General features: G+C 38.0%; 1 protein-coding gene across 1 annotated transcript in view; it reads right to left on the bottom strand.

Annotated features, from left to right (window-relative positions):
• mib2 (E3 ubiquitin-protein ligase mind bomb 2) overlaps positions 1-4,212 on the bottom strand; it is a 361,272-nt gene extending 357,060 nt beyond the window's left edge. The window contains exons 1-3 of the mRNA XM_073968614.1: positions 4,057-4,212; positions 3,958-3,999; positions 3,708-3,901 (exon numbers count right to left, since the gene is read on the bottom strand). The gene's annotated coding sequence lies outside the window, so the exon portion shown is untranslated. The remainder of the gene's footprint in view (positions 1-3,707; positions 3,902-3,957; positions 4,000-4,056) is intronic.
• Between the last annotated feature and the right edge of the window lie 3,102 nt (positions 4,213-7,314).

A 7,314-nucleotide genomic window follows, 5' to 3' on the forward strand; every position in this document is an offset into this window, starting at 1 on the left:
CCTAGTAGAAACAAGGATGTAAACAGGGAAATTCCATATGACCATAATAGTAGTGTTACAAATACTTCCAGGACAATGAGAATCAGACAAACAGGCAAATTCCTCCAACCGGACAGAAGCCACCTTCTAACCAAAATCTACTACAATTTATGAATGTGATGAATGAGCCTTTAAGAATTCTAGTAGTTAAACTAGGTTTGAACTTTAGTGGTGATCCTCGGGACCTTAGAGTCCACGACTTTATCTATCGGCTAGAAGTGATTCAGTCACAGTACAACATCCCCTGGTCAGAGGTGTTGTGAGATTTTTCTTTTTTGGTCTCATGCCAAACCAGGGAATGGTACTGGCTACACCGACAGATTGGCAAGGCCTTAAATAAGCTCTGATTAGCCAATATCGAACCCCGCAGTCGAAGTTCGATATTTTTAGAGACCTTCTGGAAAGGAAACAAAGGCAAAATGAGTCTGTGAATAGTTATTTCCAGGAAATGGGAATATTGCGCTCAAGGCTACTTCAGCCGATTTATGAATTTGAAATGAAAAAGATTCTAAGAGGAAATCTTAGGGAAGATATTAAGCGCCACGTGCATCAAATGGCGATATCAACCGTTGAACATCTGCGCATTGAATGTTTAGAGGCTGAGCGTAATTTTCACAGGCGTGGAAACAGACCTTTGCCACCACCACAACGTCCGGTTAGGCAAGTGAATGAGATTCATCAAGAGGAACCTGAAAACACGGAGCCCATTGAAGATCTGGAGGTAAACATCTCCGCAATTCGTGCACACCCCCCCAGCCAGAACACCCATCGTTTGTTGGAATTGCCGTGAGGCTGGCCACATCTTTATAGAGTGCCCGGCGGAGTATCGAAAATTGTTCTGCTATCGATGCGGTAAAGCAGATACTACTGTTCCTAATTGCCCAACATGTGGGCAGGGAAACCAGAAAAGGGGCGTGTAATAACGACAAAGTGAGGGAACGAATTATTAACTCCGAACTTCAGAACGTACACAAAAAACCCTCAAGTTGAGGCAGAAAACCAAACAATGGCGTACACAGAAACGACATCTGGTTGGACTAATGATCTCAGAGTTTTCGCCAAATCAATGTTGGAGGTAAAATTCTGGAGGGGCTCCTAGATTCCGACGCGTCGGTCAGTATGTTGGGCCGAAATTGCCGAGAAACAGTTGAGGAGTTTGAAGTCTCAGAATACCTATTTGCAGCAAACTTACCACAAGAAAAAGTGTAAACATTATTTCTATGTCCTGAATCGGAACAACCCCTATATTTGGGTAAAGATTTTTGGCGTCTGTTCAATTTGGCCCCCGACGTTATAGGTGTGTCTGGAATTAATATTGAGAAGGTTGTTAAAGATATGGGCGATAACAGTTCAACGTATAAACTTAACCCACATGAATTGTCACCTGATGAGACTAGGAGTTTAAACGAGGTTATAGCGACATTCAAGACGTTTGAAAAAAGTGGACTTGGTTGCACCGGCTTAGAAAAACATACGATAAAGCTAGTTGATGGAGCTGAAATGGAGCTAAAAGACAGGTATTATCCAATGTCTCCATAACATATGAAGACGTCGATTATATGCTAGCACTGAGAGTGACAGAAGAGAAAGTCCGTGGAGCAACCGCATCACCATAGTTCGTAAACCTGGCAAAAATCATTTTTGTCTCGATGCGCGAAAACTAAACAAGCACACGGTCAAGGACCCTTACCCACTACAAAACATAGAGGGAATATTAAGTCGTATCGACGAAACTTTTTTTATAAGTAGTGTGGATTTAAAATACGCGCTCTGGCAAATTGAGCCAGACGAAGACATATACCGCCTTCACGGTTCCAGGTCGTCCATTGTACCAGTTCTGCGTGTTGCCGTTTGACCTGTGCAATGCCGCACAACGACTATGCTGTCTGATGGACAAAGTCATTCCCCAAAGACTTAAGGAGAATGTCTTCGTGTACTTGAACGACCTGTTAATCATCTCAGGTGATTTTGAGGAGCATCTTCGTTTGTTAAGAAATCGCAGTTCTGCTTTAGACAACTTTAGGATTTATCATTGGGGAAGGTGTTTTACGTACAGATCCAGAAAAGATCGAGGCTATAAATAACTTCGGGACGCAGTGGAAAATAATAAATAAAAAGTACCCGATTTAAAACTTATAGACAATATGGTGTTCAAAAAGAGTCATCCTACATATGACCCGGAAACCCAAGAATTCCAATGTAAGCTTTGGGTTCCACAATCGTTAACACACGTTTTAATAGAACCGGCCCATGATAAGACCACATCCGCGCACGGAGGGATCTCCAAAGCCCTATACAGATTAAAGGAAAAATATTATTGGCCCCAAATGTCAGTGCAAGAAAGAGAATATGTTTCCAAGTGTAGGGTTTGCAAGGAAACTAAGGCCACGGACGAAAACACTCAGCCTCTGATTGCATCATATGTATCAGGCCTATCAGCAGCGCGCCAAGAGATACAACGCCAGAGCACGCCTCGTCACATTTTCCCCAGAGCAAGAAGTATACAAAAGAAATTATGTCCTTAGCGACTTCGGGAAAAACGTTAATGCCAAATTTGCCCGGAAGTTTATAAAATGTCGGATAGTGAGCCCCGTAGGAAATAATATGTATTCCATTGAAGACCTAAAGGGAGATCCAATGGGTGTCTGCCATGCCAAGGACCTTAAAAGATAATTCTCTACCTCATTGGTACCAGAAATGTGATGCATCTAATTGGTATGCCTGGGTAAAAAATAGACTGAACAATTCAACCTATAGTAAACCTAAACTAATATCCCTCTATTGGAATGTCCTTCCTGTCTGAGTTGGGAAAATATAGGCAATCAAAAACATTCCCAAAATAGGTATATAAACCATCCATAACAATTCATATCAGTGTATATAAAGTTTTAGAATTTAATAGGGTATATGTGTGATTTGTAAAAACACTAGAATTGCTTAGGTCGTTTCACCATAAAAGTGCAATAAAAAGAACCTATGACAGTTCTAAATGCTTTATTACACTTTGATACAAAAATGTTTGGAAAAAAGAAGTTTAGAACATTTCCAAAATGTGTTTGCTTTATCCTAATAACATTTCAGGAATAACACTAATATTCAGTGTTTTCTTTGATTTTCTTTTCAACAACAAGGCTTTCTACCTTCTATAAGTGTAAATTGATTCATATCAGGTAAATGTGCATTGTGGTCTGAATACTGTTTGTCAATTCATAAACACTCCCGCGAACAATATGCCGAAACCCCCCAATCAAATTCACCCACACGACTGTGCACACTAAAACCCCAAAAAAGATGTAAATTGTATTTCACAAACACATATATCAATATAAATTTTCATTATATTTATCATTATTGATTTTAACCGTCATTGGTAACAAAAATGGCGAGCATGTTTCTTTTATCAAAATTTCGCACTGTCAAATCAGTCTTTAACAACTAAAATAAACAACCAACAAAACCTACAGGTCAGTGAGCGGCAGAGGTTGTACTTTTTAAAACTCAACACATGGTCACAAAACCATCCTTAAATTCATAAACGGTTGCCTATCATCCATATAACATAACACTTTCGTGTGATGCGACCACATAATCATACACATAAATAAAACACATAACTAACACTACTGGATACGGGACAATCACCGGACACCACGACTGCGTTTGCGTACCTGATTAGTTCACCATAACACTAATTAAACCATCATGGTGGTAAAATTCTTCAGTTGGAGAAACATATGTACTTTTATTTTGTATTTATTACGTACGTTACATATGTACGTCAGTATGTGCCCAGTAGGTTCACAAAATAAACAGGAATTCACATCAGCAATCGCTGCACTTTTTTGGGAGTACCACCGTCCATCTGCAAAATAAGGCAAACCTTTTGTTGCGACATTATAGGGGTGTCTTTTTACTTACTAAATTTTGCTGAAAAATTTTCCTTTATACAACTGTCAAAATCTGCAACATTAGTAATAGTTATTACAAATTATCACGTAAAAAGACACAGATTATTACTCTTCCATGGGGTCTAATTTTTTTGTCAGTCAATTGTGGTGTGAAAGATTGAGTTATACTCAGATGACAATAATATTTGCCTTAAAAATTTCTCCTCTTGGTAAATTTTAATTCCTTTAATTTATTTCGGTTTTCGCTCCAGCTGGTCGTGTGCGAGAAATGAGGAAGCAGCCATTTTGGGTGAACTAGATTGAAAAAAGGCAAGCAGACAGTTGTATAAAAAGGGAGTTTCAAGGAATAACTTTACGCTGAAACCTCGGATTTTTTTGAGAAACAATTCATTCGATAGATATTGTCTTCCTGATTACGGGAATATATAAGTTCGTCCGGGGCCTAAGATTTTCACCTCTGGGGTATGTTCAAAAACCGGCTACGCGATCCAAAGTTTTCCTACGTCCAGGTTTTCCTATATTTTAATGTATTTCTAGACTGCCGGCCTTCGACCGGGACTTAAGATTTTGACCTCTGGGGTATGTCCAAAAACCGGCTATGCAATCCAAAGTTTTACTGAATTAATTTTTTTTTTCATTGCATTCATTGCAGATAGTTGAAGACTAATATCTCCGGACCGCTGCGAATAGGTTCGCATTAGAAAAGCTAAAGTGTAGTCTACGTGGTATTTGGATGTACTTCATAATCGGTTATTTTTTATTTTTATAATCTTTTATAAAGTAACCGGTTTAAAAAACGTGTTTTTGGATATTTCTGTCGAACCGATTATACGACGGGTGTGAACATGTATGTTATTTGATAGGTATTTTCATAAGCTTTCATATGATACCCATATCAAGTAAACCGATTCATAATAACCGGTTCTACGGTGATTTTTATATTCAAACTTACGGATCAAATAACCGGATAACCGGGTAGTTCCCAGCCAAAAAATATATATTGCCGTAATCAGGGAGACAAGATCTATCCATGACAGCGTGATCCGAGCCTTAAGCGTAAAGTTAAGCCGAAGTTACATACAAAAATAAACAAAATGGGAAAAGTTGAAAATTAGTGGAGGAAAATGTTGTTTATTGGAAAACTGGCTTCTGGCGGGAAATGACAAGGGTGATATAAAAGGCTGCAAAGGAAAGAAAATCGAGTGTTGCATACAGACGTTACCAAGTATAAGTACCAATCGCAGAAAGCAATTAAACAAATTTTTTGACTTTGAGTTTTTTATTTCAATTAGTGTAAGTAAAATTGTGATGTGGTAATTCAATGTGTAAAATAGTGATTATATGTGTGTTCCAATAGATAAAATCCGGCGTATGCACTCGTCATCTAAGGAACATACAAGAGACGGTGCATCATTTTTATATACACAACGGCGAGCAAACCGATGGACGAAGAGTTGGAGGTCAGCACACCAGAAGTATATCAGATTTGGGAGAATACCAGCCGGTGCTAGATTTCATCGTTCGCTCTCAGAGTTTTTACCACCAGAGCTTTTACCACCCCGTCATTTCCTGGGTATTATTGATGCGAGGCCAGAGTGAGTCCTGCAGTTAAAAGGATCCACCGAAATCTCGTCAGCCAGAAGGCCATTGCGGGAGCTGTAAGAAGAAAAAGGAAACTATATCAATAAATTTTTCCCCTCATTAGCAATTTCATAAAATTACTTTTGTATGTCGCGGTCCATACTAGCGTAAATTTCATTAACAAATTTCATGAAATTAGGCGTTCTTAGTGTCGGCGAGGAAAACTAGAACACGTAAATGTTGAAACAGTTTATTAAAGTCTATAATTCAGAACAATGAAAATATTTGACAAGAACACATATGTCGAAACGCAAACTCCTAAATTTGTTGTTGTTCTAAAGCATGGCACAATCATACAGGTACCCGCATCAGCCCAGCTGATGTACTGTGAGCTGTCAAAAAAGTTGTTGTAATTGAAAACACAAAATTATAAAACAAAAAATTAAAAGAAAAACGTTGAACTTTTTACGGATTTTTGTTGTATTGTGTTTATTAATAACTGCCTAACAAAATTTTGTTGAAAAAAATGTGTGAATCGCTTTATTTTTGGAAAACATATTTGACATTTCACAGTACTGAACTCGTTTTTGTTGTAGTTGTTTGCTGATGCATCTACCTGGTAATTGTGCAATGTTCTAAAGTAACCAAGATACCTTAATCGTATTCTGGCTTCTTCAACCTCGTATTCTCGTATTCTGTCTCGTCTTTTGAAATCCATTTAACTATCCACACTTGAGCTCTTGGTAAGAACGTTTTTTTCCAAAGGAATAAATCCATATGTAAAAAGAAACAAATTTTGACTCCGCTTTTTCATCTTCTTGTGTTTGATTTTTTTATTTTGCTGATAAAACATTGGTGCGAGCAACAAAGACTAAATCCAAAAAAGAGTTTTGTCTTTGTTGCGGCTCTCTTGAAGGTTGCATTTTCGTTCCATCTATTCACATGAACTGGCTCCATTCCACCTACTGTTCATCCCTTCCTACAGGTACATTTGGTCCATAACGAGACGGATAAACTCACCGATATTCGAGAGAGATTTCTGCTCCATAAATTTACAGTTCTTCAAAGGTGCATTCTAATTCCATTACATTCTCTCTATCTAATTTGACGTGAAGTGATTATGTTCAAAATCGATTCATTGCAGAAACAAATTTGGACAGCATCGTCTTTACAGAGTGTTCATTTGCAAGCTCAAGAACTTATTTTTTCATCTTTTATCTTCCATAGTCCCAATTTACATTAGGCGAGTTTACTTGCGGCAATTGTCAGTCTGTGGGTGAGAGAGGGTGCTGAGAGGCAAAGGGTTACCATATGCCTCACCTATCGCTTGCTTCCCCAAGTGTCAAATTATAAAGGAATGCCAGAACCTCTTTGCAAATCCGCCTGTTCTGGCCTTAAAAGCTTGAACATCATATGCATCCAGCGGTCTCTGTGACTCAAACAACACATTGCTACAAAGTATTTTACTTTATTCAACCTAGCCCTGAATTTAATAAATCCAGTACAAATCTCATTGCATTTAGATATACCTTTGGAGGATTTAAATGGCTCTCAGCTGATTTTTGTTTATAGCACAATTACCAAGGTAGATGCATCAGCGCATCTGATCGAATTTGAAACGTCAAAAAAAGTTGTTGTAAATTAAATTCGTCTCAAAAAACATGCGGCAAATTAGAAATTTATTGTAAATAAAGAATTACTTTATCGTTTAGACGTCGTAAATATTTGTCTTGGTTGATTAAAATCATCTTTGTATATCAAAGCAAATTTAATTTTTCCGCCTTGT

This window comes from Musca autumnalis, unplaced genomic scaffold, assembly GCF_047663935.1.
Source record: "Musca autumnalis isolate F117 unplaced genomic scaffold, ASM4766393v1 scaffold_2, whole genome shotgun sequence".
Lineage (NCBI taxonomy): Eukaryota > Metazoa > Arthropoda > Insecta > Diptera > Muscidae > Musca > Musca autumnalis.